The following is a 12,302-nucleotide window of genomic DNA, read 5'->3' on the forward strand; positions in this document are numbered from 1 at the left end:
GGAGGACCTGAGAGGAAGTATGTGGCCGGTAGGAGCATTCAGCCTAGGGGAGTACTCAGCAGTTGGTCATGAGTAGTAGGCTGTATTAACTATTTTTTATTTTCTGTGATTGATGATGTAGCATCTTGGAGTCATGGGGCCATGTTAATGGCCCAAAGTTGTTTACTTCTCCATCATCCCAGTGTTTTCTTGAGCATGAAGAACTCTTACAAACCCTCCAACCACAAGTTTCAACATGTTTTGCTTCCTGCCCAATGAGGGATGTCCTGATCTAGTTGCATCTCACTACTATAGTAATAAATATCTCAATTCCTCTTTCTTTCCATCTGCTTCTCCCTACATGTGGCATGTCTTCTGGGGAACTGTGAGTAATAAATTCTTTTTTGAAAGGCAATTGGCTCCATGTCTGCTATCTTACCATATGTGACTAAAACAAATCTTGGGTACATTTTTAAACAATTGGTGCAGTTAGCAGGGTAATTTGGTGACAGACGGGGATGGCATGCCTCTTGGTTTACTAACTGATTCCATTATACAACAAATACCGTGTGGGAAGGCACTGCTGGCTGTTGGCCAGTTTGTGCTTTAGTGGCCATTGCATTGTGTCTGTCTGATATTGCCCTAATTCTCCAATCTAAACTGTAGCAGAGTGCAAAAACTTGAGTCCTCCCTGAGGGGCTGTCAGGCTTAGGGTGCTATAGTCTAGGCAAAGTGGTCCCCAATTGACTCCTTAAGTGTTTACAATGTGCCTAATTTGGGCAAATTCTCCAGGAAAGCCTAGGGTAGTTGGCCATTGTACTATGTGAAGATCCTCCCAAAGAAACAGGATGTGGTTACCTTTCTCCTGGTACAGGTAAATCTGATCCACTGAACCTCCACTAGGGCTGAAGTCCATAGGGGCTACTCAACTAAAAACCACTCCCTTCCTCATATGTGTTGAGTACATTGGCTTGTCTCTTCTGGTAGCAGGAAACTACCGACCTAGATAGCCTTACACTAAAAGAACCTGATGACCAGCGATGTGGTCCACGCTTACCGTGGAAACCATGGCTCCCTGCAAACACTGTTGTGTTGGTCACAAACTCCTCTGTTGTTGTCTGCCTTGCTGCTATGTTGTACTTGTCCCCGGAGCCTGTGGGTTATAAGAGTTTGTATTCTGAGAGGCCCTTGGCACAATATTTAATGAAAATATGGAAGGATAAGGAACATCAGCTTCAGGCATCTCCAAAAACTCCTGATGATGTGCTCAATTTAATTAATACTTATAAAATGCCACAATAATGCTCTTCAGTGCTACTCAGCACCACAGTATATCAGCAATCCAGGAGCTTTGATTTTAGAAACAAAGCATAAGAGCAATTCAGCAATGCCACAGTTACCCTCTTAGAGGTGAACAAGAACCCCACAGAGATTGCATAGGACACCTTAGAAAGGGAATCAGACCCAAAACCACCACCACATGCATTTCTGGTAAACATGCAATAGGTAAAACTATGGGGAGTGAACAGGAAATTGAGACAGAGACTTGAAATTTCACAAGGCTAGAAATAAAAACCATCTTAAAAGACTTTACACAGAGAGTTTAAGGAAAGGGGGCATACTGGCTTTATAAATTTTTTTCATTCATCATTCTTTAATCATTCTCTTTAAAAATTATAACAATATTTGGGCTATATATTAGTAACACAAAATGTCACATTAAACTTCTTCATGAGAAAGTGCTAATAGTTTATTATTTTAGTCTGTTTTTTTTATTTTTTATACTCTATTCATTTTGACATTCAATATTATTTTATATTAATTTCAAGTGTACAGAACTGTTCTTAGATATTTATATAATTTAAGAAGTGATCCCCTGACTAGTCTAGTGCGCACCTGGCACTATGTATAGTTTTTACCATATTATTGACTATATTTACAATGCTTTACATCTTCATGGCTATTTTGTAACTACCAATTCATACTTCTTTTTTTTAAATTAAAGTTTACTGGGGTGACAATTGTTAGTAAAGTTACATAGATTTCAGGTATACAATTCTGTATTACATCATCTATATATCCCGTTGTGTGTTCATCACCCAGAGTCAGTTCTCCTTCCATCACCATATATTTGATCCCCTTTACCCTCATCTACTATCCCCCCTCCCCCCTTACCCTCTGGTAACCACTAAACTATTGTCTGTGTGTATGAGTTTTTGTTTCTCATTTGTTTGTCTTGTTCTTTTGTTGTTTTTTATTTATCTACCACATATCAATGAAATCATACGGTACTCTGTTTTTTCTGTCTCACTGATTTCACTTAGCATAATAATCTCAATATCTATCCACGTTGTCACAAATGGTCCTATTTCATCTTTGCTTGTAGTATTCCATTGTGTATATATACCACAAAGTAGTATCCCATTGCATATATACCACAAAGTAGTATTCCATTGTGTATATATACCACAACTTCTTTATCCATTTATCTATCGAAGGACATTTTGGTTGTTTCCATGTCTTGACCACCGTAAATAAAGCTGCGATGAACATTGGAGCACACGTGTCTTTATGTATAAATGTTTTCAGACTTTTTTGGTAGATATCCAGAAGAGGGATTGCTGGGTCATATGGTAATTCTATTTGTGATTTTTTGAGGAACCTCCACACTGCCTTCCATAACGGTTGCACCAGTCTGCATTCCCACCAACAGTGTGTGAGGGTTCCTTTTTCTCCACAGCCTCTCCAACACTTGTTACTATTTGTCTTGTTGATGATAGCCATTCTGACTGGGGTGAGGTGATATCTTGTTGTATAGTCCCCTTTACCATTATGAAATGTCCATCTTTGTCTTTTGTTACCTGTTTCACCCTGAGGTCTGTTTCATCTGATATCAGTATGACTAAACCTGCTTTTCTCTAGATACCCTTTGCTTGGAGTGTCAATTTCCACCCTTTCACTTTGAGTCTATGCATGTCCTTGTAGATGAGATGTGTCTCTTGGAGACAGCATAGGTTGGATTTGGTTTTTTGATCCAATCTGCTACTCTGTGCCTTTTTATTGGTGAGTTCAGTCCATTTACATTTAGGGTGATTATTGATATGTGAGGATTTCCTATCATTCTTTCTTTAGTTTTCTAGTAAGACTGTGTCTCCAATGTTTCTTTGCCTTTCTGTTGTTGTCTGTTATTTCTGTGTGGTGGTATTCTATGATGTTTCCCTCTGTTTCTTCTTTTATTTCAGTATATATTTCAGTTCTGGATTTCTTTTAAGTGGTTACCATTAAGCTTATGTAAAAGAAAGTTTGATATTTAGAGTATTCCATTTTCTTCAGCACACTTACTTTCTCCGTTCCCATATTCCAGTTCAGGCCTTTTCTCTCCTCCTTTTTATGTTTTAGTTGCCACAAATTGTCCCTGTTGATGGTGGTCAAATAGCCTCCTTTAGTATTTTTTGTAGTGCAGGTCGTGTGTTAGAAAATTCCCTCAGCTTCTGTATGTCTGGAAAGGTCTTTATTCTTCTTTCATATCTAAAGGATATCTTTGCTGGTTATATTATTCTTGGTTCATAATTTCTCTCTTTCAATAGTTTGAATATTTGGTTCCACTCCCTACTGGCTTGTTGAGTTTCTGCTGAAAAATCTGATGATAATCTAATGGGCTTACCTTTGTAGGTTACCATCTTCTTTTGCCTGGGTGCCTTGAGGATTCTTTCTTTCTTGTTGATTTTAGACAGCTTCAATACAATGTGTCTTGGAGAAGGCCTGTTGGGGTTGAAGTAATTAGGTGTTCTATTTGCTTCTTGGATTCGAGGATCCAGTTCTTGCCACAAGTTTGGGAAGTTCTCATCGAGTATGTGTTTGAATATACTCTCTGTTCCCTTCTCTCTTTCTTCTCCTTCTGGTATGCCCATTATTCTTATATTGCTCTTTCTGATGGAGTCAGAACGTTCTTGTAGAGTTCTTTCATTTCTTTTAAGTCTCAAGTCTCTTTCTTCTTCCATCTGTGTCATTTCCAGGTTTCTATCTTCGAGGTCACTGATTCTTTCCTCCATTTGGTCAGCTCTACTACCTAAGCTGGCTATTTCATTCTTCATTTCTTTTATTGAGTTCTTAATCTCCAAAAATTCTGTTTGGTTGTTTTTCAAAATTTCAATCTCTTTGGTAAAATGTTCATGTTGTTCTTTGATTGTGTTTCTGAGTTCATTAAACTAGCTTTCTGTGTTTTCTTGAATCTCATTGAGTTTTTTCAGAACTGCAATCTTGAATTCTCTGTCATTTAAGTCACATATTTCCGTGTCTTTAAGTTCATTTTCTGGAGACTTTTCACTTTCTTTCTGAACTGTCTTGTTGCCTTGGTTATTCATGGCAATTAATGATTTATTATTTCTCTTCCTAGACCTCTACAGGAGTGGATTCTGCAACAGGTTGATAGGAAGAGGTCTTTCTTTTGTTTTCAGTACATGTTGGTAGAATGTTTTATTTTTTTCTCTGACTGCAGCCCTTTTTTCTCTCTCACACGGTAGTGCTATGTTTTCTCTGCACTATTCCATCTTCTCACACAGTGGGGGGATTCCCTGGAAGGCAGGCTTCTCCTCTGTTAACCGTTCACCTGGGTCATAGGGCACCATATCCGTGTGGGGATGCAGAGAAGTTTTTAAGTTCCAAAGCTCTTCCTGCACCAGATTCAGAGCCCGTGTGTTTCAGTAGTTCTGTTTACTCCTGCAGCGATATGCCTAGATAGGTGGGGTCAGGGGCAGGGTGGGTTGTGAGATATCGCCCAGAGCAATGGCAGCAACCACCACCACTGCCAGTCCTGCTTCCACAGTCCTCCCCTTTGAGGGAACTAGTTGGGCTGTGAATCTGTGCCTGCAGCCCACAGTTCTCAAAACTGCAAATATTCTGTTCTTTTGATATGACACTGCTGCTGTTCCACTTCTAGCACTGGGCAGGTGGGGGTGGGGCGAGCTCTGGGAGGGTAGGGAAGGGGCGGCTAGTCTCAGTGCCTAAGGCTTCTGTTCTCTGCAGCAGTGAGGGCTTAAACCACTGTTTTCAGCCTTCTTCCCTCAGTCTTTGCTCCAAGGTTTGGCCGTGAGCGTTGGGTTCAGCCGTGTTATATGCTATCCCCTCAGCCCTGTGGGCCATAAGCGGAACCCTAGCAGTCCGAGTTCTTCCCTGTCCCACAGCTGTGGTAGTTCCGGGATGCAGTGAGCTCAGAGCACCGAGCTAGGTCTGCGTCCTTTGCCTGTACAGCCCCATCTCTGCAGTTCCCCCTTCCCTCCTCCCATGCTCGTACAATTTGCCCACCTTTAGGTGAATTCAGTACTGAGCCTCTCCGTCTTGCCTGTCTGCTGTGCATGGAATCCTTTGTGGAGTTATAGTTGTTCAATTTGTTGTAAATTCCAGGGTAGATTTCCAGAGGCTCACGTCATGCTGCCATTTTGATGACATCACCAAATTTGTACTTCTTAATCTCTTCACCTCTTTCACCCTGATCCCCAACTGCCCTCCCATCTTTCAACTTTGATAAATCTATCACCCATCTGACACCATACATAGTTATTACAATATTGCTAACTATATTCCTTATGCTAGTCCCTACATATCCATGTTTACTGAGTTACAACCTATTTGTACGTACTAATCCCTTCCCCCTTTTCACCCACTCCCCCATACCCCTTCCCATCAAACAACCATTAAAATGTTCTGTGTATCTATGTGTGATTCTGTTTTGTTTATTTTGTTCTTTAGATTCCACATATAAGTGAAATCACATTACATCTGTCTTTTGCTGTCTGACATACTTCACTTAGCACAATACTCTCCAGGTCCATCCATGCTCCCACAGATGGCAAGAACCTATTCCTTTCCATGGCCAATAAATATTCCATTGTATATATGTACGACCTACTCTTTATCCATTTGTTGATTGACAGACTCCCAGGCTGCCTCCACATCATGGCTATTGTAAATAATGCTGCAATGAACATATGGATGCATACCTCCCCTCGAAGTTGCATTTTGGGTTTCTTTGGATAAATACCCAGAAATGAGATTATTGGGTCCTTCTTTGTCTCTTGTTACAGCCTTTGTTTTAAAGTCTATTTTGTCTGTTGTAATTATTGCTACTGCAGTTTCTTCCCCCAGGAAATATCTTTTTCCCATCCCTTTTCTTTCAGTCTGTGTGTCTTTCAATCTGAAGTGAATCTCTTGTTGGCAATATATGTAAGGGTCATGTTTTCTTATCCATTCAGCCATGGTATCTTTTGATTAGAGCATTGAATCCATTTACATTTAAAATAATTGTTGATAGATATGTAGTTATTGCCATACTATTATTCATTATTTTTGAATTTTTTTTCTTTTTATCTTAAAGAAGTCCCCCAAGTGTCCTTGTAATTCTGGTTTGGTGGTGATGAACTCCTTTAGCTTTTTCTTGTCTGGGAAGCTTATTATCTGTCCTTTGATTCTAAATGATAGCCTTGCTGGGTAGAGTGATCTTGGTTATAGGTCCTTACTGTTCATCATTTTGAATATTTCCTGCCAGTTCCTTCTGGCCTGTAAAGTTTCTATTGAGAAATCAGCTAATAGTCTTATGGCAACTCCCTTGTAGGTAACTAACTTCTTTTTCTTGCTTATTTTAAGATTCTTTCTTTGTCTTTAACCATTGGCATTTTAATTATGATGTGTCTTGGTGTGGGCCTCTTTGGATTTATCTTGTTTGGGACTCTCTGTGCTTCCTGGGCTTGCGTGTTTATTTCTTTTGCCAGGCTAGGCAAGTTTTCCATCATTATTCTTTCAAATAGGTTTCCAATCCCTCTCTTCTCCTGGTACCCCAATGATGAGAACGTTGGTATAGTTGATGTTGTCCGAGAGGCCCTTTCATTCTCCTCATTTTTTTGGATTCTTTTTTTCTTTTTGCTGTTCTGATTGGGTGTTTTCTTGCTACATTATCTTCTAAATCACTGATTCGATCCTGTGCTTCATCTAATCTACTGTTGATTTCCTCTAATGTATTCTTAATGTTATTGTTGTCTTTATTTCTGACTGGTTCTTTTTAATGTTTCCTATCTCCATTTTTTATGTTTCCTATCTCTTTGTTGAAGTTCTCCCTGAGATCATTGAGCATCCTTATAACCAGCATTTGGAACTCTGTGTCTGATATATTGCTTGTTTCCATTTTGCTTAGTTATTTTTCTGGATCTTTGTCCTGTTCTTTCATTTGGGACATGCTTCTTTGTCTCCCAATTTTGGCTGTTTCCCTTTGTTTGTTTCTATGTATTAAGTAGGGCTGCTATGCCTCCCATTCTGAGTAGAGTGGCCTTATGTCATAGGTGTCTTTGGGACCCAATGGTGCAGTCTCCCTGGTCAACAGAGCTGGGTCCTCCAGGTGTGTCCCTTATGTGGGTGTATGTGCCCTCCTGTTGTAATAGAACCTTGGTTGCTGTTTGCACATCAGTGGAGGGACTGAACCTTAGGCTGATTGGTTGTGAGGACTGGACATGTGTAGGAGCAGTGGTGCACAAGCTGACCCTACAGAGCCAGTTCACTTTAGTGGGGCTCTAGTGCCTGCCCAATCTGCCCTTGGGCATATCATCCTTGGAGGTACCTAGGTGATGCTCCAACTTGGTCGGAAGCTGGCCACCAAGTGTGCTTTCCCTGGGGCCTACTGGGAGGGTGCCTATTGCAGGCCAAGTTTAGCTCCAGCCTGTGCCCTGCGTGGGGCCACCTGGTATGAGCCACAGAGCAACCCACAGATGGCTGCTGCCCACACAAGGCTTGGAGGTTCCTCGAGAGGCCAAGCCTCGAACCAAGGCCAGCTGTCACTAGTGCCAGACTTGGGGCTGCTCAGCCAGAGGTACAGTTCATGCTGAAGCCAGATGCTGCTTGTTTGGGTTTTGTGAACCTTTGAGAGATTTTAAGAAAGTTCGCAGCATGAGCTATGGTTGTTTGTATGGAAAAGCCATTGGAAGTGGCTTGGGTGTCCCCAACAGTTGGGTGAGACAGGGTCTCAGGGAATCCCTAAGGTGGGGTAGACGAAAGATGATAGCCAGCTTGATGGAGATTCATATATGGTGTCTGCCTACATCTGCATGCAAGGAGGGAAAGAACTCAACAAATAAACAATGGCTTCTGCCAGCTTCTCTGTCTGGGAGACAGCTGCCCCTCCAGCCCTGACCTTGGAGCCAGACAATTCAGTTCCTCCCCATATGCCCTTGGCACCTTTCGAGCTGCTGCTCCAGCATTGCAGCTCAGAGCAGTTGAGTCTGTCAGCGAGTAAATCTGTGCATTGTCCCTTTAAGAGGAGCGCCCAGGACTCCAGCCACCCTCTGTCTCACTCAATCTCTGCTGGTTTTAACAGCCAGAAGTTTTGGGCACTCCTCTTCCCCGCACTGAAACCCTGGGCTCAGGAGCCTGGTGTGAGGCTTCTTGCTCCTCCTGGGGGAGGGTGTAGGGGAGGTGGTCCACAGCCAAGATATCCCTCCCAATTTTAATGGTCACACATGGGTGTTAGACCATTCTGTACCATTTCTCTGCCCATTCTACCAGTCTCGAGGTGGCTTCTTCTGTATGTCTGTAGTGTAGGGCTTTGGTTCATCTAGGCTTCAGGTGATTTTCAATGATGATTGGCATACTGGCTTTTAAGGGTCTTCACTACTGGCTCCATGCTCTAGCTCATGATCCAAGAAATGAGACAATTAGTAGGAATAGCCACAGAGCCCTAAATACATGCTTTTCTCAGTGATCCTCAAGTTCTCTTACATAAGATTTTACATAGGGTTGGACTCCTCCCTCTACACTCTGGCTAGACTCGCATCTGTACTAAGCATGCATGTCAAACAGATGAGGGTGATACTGATGAGCCATATTGGAACAGCCCCCAGAAAATTGCTATGCTATATGCCAAGTGGGCTTCTTCTGTCATTGTATTGGTTTTTATGCCCTGAGAATGGGCTTACTCTAGCATATATACAATGACTGTTAAGGCCCATGATAAATGTCAAGCAGTATAGGAGACCAAAACATTACTATGCAAATTCAACATGGTTCAGTGTATTTATTATTTCATAGAAAACCCTGACCCTGCAGATAATGAAGCCATTTTAAATCCAGAGTCTGCCCTCCTTGACCCAGAATCCAAGGAACTTTTCCTAAAGGGAGTCCTGCCAAATTATAAACCTGTTCTTCTTTCTCTTAATGGCTTAGCTACACAGTTAGGAAACTGCTAGAGGGAATAGATATCCTAGTTGACTTGACAGCATCTCACCCAACAATAAACAGGTTTCAGTTTATTAGAGCCAGCCACTGGCTTGACCCTCTAGGCATTTTCCCCCTAGAAACTTCCTCCACCTCTGAGCCTCTCCCTCAAGGACCCTCGCATATATATTTTTGGAGCACTCCAGGAAATGGAAGTTCCCACAGACCTCATAGCTGGGCAGCCATTTCGAAAACTCAAACTAACCAGGAGGCATTTCTTTATTTATGATCTTTTCCTAATTGACACTCAGCTGCTGCTGAGGTACCACAGGGCTTTCAACCATCATCCACAGATAAACCTATATATTGACAACTTAAAGACACAGGTATCCCTCAAGAAAAATGTTGGACCAATCCACCTATAAACTCCAACAATTCTAAAACCTGCTAGATATCTTTGGAACTTATGTGGGAGGGAGTTAGTTCCCTTTGTTGGATTAGGGGAAGCCCCACTAATGAGGGGAGGTACTATGCCCTATCCTGACTTTCAGCAATGGCAATCACATAACCCCCTCCCCTAGGATGATGGCACCTACCTGGAGTTTGTCCCACTGCCTGGGGACAATCACATATAAACTACTCTGATGGTCCTTTGGAGCCCACTAAATAACCAACTTTTCCTGACCCTTTTAGATCCTGAGGCACAGGTCACAGTTATTCTGTATAACTTCCCTTTTCAAAAAAAATATGGCAACACATTTAAAATCTAGGGCATATTGACTCACCCCAGTCAGGGTATATGGGTCTCACTCAATGTTGTGACCAGACCTATGAAATTAACTAAGTTCCCAATGCTGATAGCCCCTCTCTCTCTGGTCCATCTAATCATAGGCATGGATACTACTTCAGGAAATCTCTTAAATTGGAACAAGCCCAAATCAGTAGTAATTGCTGTGGGACTCACTCGATGGGAGCCTGTGGACCTCCCATTAAGATTAATATGTGTCAATACAAGCTACAAGAAGGTACAGCACATTATTTCAGATCTTTTAAAGCTGGTGTGTGATTCCCACCATCTTGCCTTTTAATAGCCCTATTTGACCAGAGGTCAGACAGGAGTGGCATGTAACTGTAGATTATTACCATCTCAGTGTAGTTGTTTTGTCCACTAAGTTGCTATTTCCTAACATTACTGAGGTTATTAATGACATCCAGGCTGCACCTGATGATTTCTTTGCAGGGCACATAGAAAATCTAATGTATCATTGGAGTAGGGGAACAGGATGGGCAATATGAAGGGGACAAAGAAGAACCCTACACCATCAGTGCAGTGAGTAACTTGACAGGATGCAAACTGGGCAAGGAGCACAAATGACCATCTATCAGTCCATTGATTTATCATGGCAGTGACTAGGAATGAGGATACCAGTCCCATGAGTGCAGTGGAGTAAAAAAAGAAGGAAATATGTGTAAATGGGACAAACAGGAATCATGTGCTGTCAGTACCCTGGAATATCTCAGCAGAAAATGTGATTGGGGAAAGAAATGGAGCTTGTGAAATCAGTGTACTGGTGTAATTAGAGCATGTGAACAGAGCAGAGAAAGGAGCTCTCTCTGCCCAGTGTGTACAGGGCTGTAAGGGAAAAGGGATGTGAATGAGGCAAAGAACAGGAGCCCTGCCCCAGAAATAGAGTGCCAGAACTGGACAGAGGACGTGAATGGGGAAAGAGAAGGCCCATCCTTTTAGTCCAGTGGAGTAACTTGGCTTGTGTAGGGATTATAGACTTACACCATCAGTCAGTGTTATGACAGGACATGGTACTTTGTCTATGCAAAAGAGTATCCCTGCCCCATTAGTAAGCTAGTTTAACAAGAGAGGTGATGTGAATGGTGTAAAAAGAGGGATGCCATACCATAAGAATACTGGTTTCCTTAGCAGGGGAAATGAAGAGAGCAAAGAAAAGAACACCTACAGCATTAGTTCATCCCGACAATATCAGTAATGTTAAGTGAAAAGGTAATAGGAGTGGTGCAGAGAAGAACAGCCCTGCATCATCAGTGTAGTGGTAAAAGTTTGCAGGGAGTGTGAAAGAAGCAACCTGGAGGATCCTGTCACCCTGAGTATCATGGTAGGACTGGGTATAGTATATGAATAAGGCAAAGAAGAGGGGGACCACACATCAGCACAGTGTTTACCTGGGCAGGGTTGAAAATGGAGCAAACAGGAGTCATGCACCATCAGTGCAATGGTTCATGGCATGTGCAATGCTCCGAGGAGAGCATCCCCGCACCAGCAGGGTGGTATGATACCCAGAAAGGATAAATGAAGCACATGAGAAGAAGCAGCCTCATAGCATCAATTTGGTTGCAAGGGTCATAAAAGGAACAAAGACAAACCCCACACATTGACCAGTGCAGTAACTATATAAGGAAGTCGAACAGGACCAAGAGTTAGAGCCCTTCCCCTGCAGTGCAGTGCTATAACTGGAAAGGTGATGTGAATATGGTAAAGGAAGGAATCCCACCCATCTGTGCAGTGGAGTAACTGGACAGTTGATACAAACTGGCCAAATAATAGGAACCCCAAAACATCAGTGCATCAGTGTAACCGGACACAGCATATAACGAGGACAGTTGGGAGCAGCCTCAAGCCAGAAGTGTAGTGCTGTAAGAGGAATGGAACGTGAACTGCACAGTAGGAGCAGCCCTACATCATCTATTGTGGTTGTGTATGTGGAGAGGGAATGTATAAAGGGCACAGGAGAAAACTGCTGCATCAGTATAGTGGGTACATGGAAATGAAGTGTGAATGGGGCAAAGAGTAAGACCTTTGTATCACCACTGCAGTGGTACAAATGGAACGTTGATGAGGACAGGGCAAAGAACCTCCCCAAATCGTGGGTGCAGTCGTCTCAATGGACAGGGAGTGTGAGTAAAGAGAAAGATCTCTGTGTCAGCATCTCGATGCTGTAAGTGGACAGGGTAGTTCATCAGAATCAAGAGGATTATTCCCATACTATCAGTGCAAGGCGGTCACCCGTATGTGACCGGGACAAGGAACAGGAGTCCTTCTTCATCAGTGGAATGGTGTGACTGGCCAGTGGTGTAGACTCTTGAACATTAGTGTC

This window comes from Rhinolophus sinicus, chromosome 18, assembly GCF_057876585.1.
Source record: "Rhinolophus sinicus isolate RSI-liver-muscle chromosome 18, RSI-T2T, whole genome shotgun sequence".
In the NCBI taxonomy this organism is placed as follows: Eukaryota; Metazoa; Chordata; class Mammalia; order Chiroptera; family Rhinolophidae; genus Rhinolophus; species Rhinolophus sinicus.